The sequence below is a fragment of the Octodon degus genome, unplaced genomic scaffold (genome assembly GCF_000260255.1).
Source record: "Octodon degus isolate 3935 unplaced genomic scaffold, OctDeg1.0 scaffold00028, whole genome shotgun sequence".
Taxonomy (NCBI): Eukaryota; Metazoa; Chordata; class Mammalia; order Rodentia; family Octodontidae; genus Octodon; species Octodon degus.
Window position 1 is genome coordinate 17,179,829 of NW_004524604.1, and position 1,075 is coordinate 17,180,903.

The following is a 1,075-nucleotide window of genomic DNA, read 5'->3' on the forward strand; positions in this document are numbered from 1 at the left end:
AAAAAAAGGGGATACAGATGAATAACCATTTTGTATCTGTGTATTCAAAATGGTTAGGATAGATATACAGCTACATTCTCTTAATTCAATGAATAGAGGGATTTGTTCTAAAAGTGTTTGTAAATAGGATATCATGTCTGCATCTTGTACAACAAATAACCACTAGGAGGACAGTATGCAATGTGTTAATTATTAGAACAGTCCTACCAATTTTGTTTGAAACTGTCTCGTTGCTATTTACTTCTCAATAAAATTATGGAAAAAATAAATAAAATAAAATGTCTGTAACATCATTATCTTTTAGATTTTCCTGCGAGAATATTTCATAAAGAGGTGCTTCATTTGGGTGTTTTTCGCTGTATGTGAACTTGAGGGTAGTGTGGACATCTTCATCATTTTCTCCAGCATCAGATGTCAGAGTAATAGCAAAGCTGGGCTTGGCAAGCACAAGGTCCTGAGTTCAATTCCCGGTACCACTAAATAAATAAATAAATATAGAAACTCAAAAGAATAGTGAAGCTGGGTGGATTTTCTGATAATATTGTGACGGAGTCAGGGTAGATGGACTCCAGGGCCTCCAGCTCATTTCACTGCTCCTTGCCCTAGTCTGTCATCATGGCCTTCACTGCTGTCCACGGATCACGCTGACCCTTGGGCAGCATGAGTCCTGAGGCCTCAGGCAAGGACTAGCCCACTGAGACACAGCCCCGCACCTCCCTCTATTCTTTCACTGCTATCTTCCTGAAAACAGTTGTGACAACAAACCCATATTTATAATAGCAATAGTCACCTCACAATACATTACAGAACCAAACACATCTTCTGTGTCAGTTAGACAGAAGGCAATGCATTAGCAGGCTTCAGGATCCCCAGAAGTGTCTGAGAGTGAGAACCTGCTAATTTGAGCATGTGAGAGCTGGAGAAAGAGAACGGTATCACTTCTGTTTACATAAATGAATGATATCCTTATTTTCACTAGACAAGGTCCCAAATGGATAATTTATCATAGTCTAGGACATCTAAAATTACAAGAAATCTCCACTGAAAGTAGCTCAAGACTTTTCCCCAGACAATT

At 39.1% G+C, this 1,075-nt stretch overlaps 1 pseudogene; it reads right to left on the minus strand.

Annotated features, from left to right (window-relative positions):
- Positions 1 to 614, minus strand: part of LOC101590287 — a 59,506-nt pseudogene extending 58,892 nt beyond the window's left edge.
- Positions 615 to 1,075: the final 461 nt, after the last annotated feature.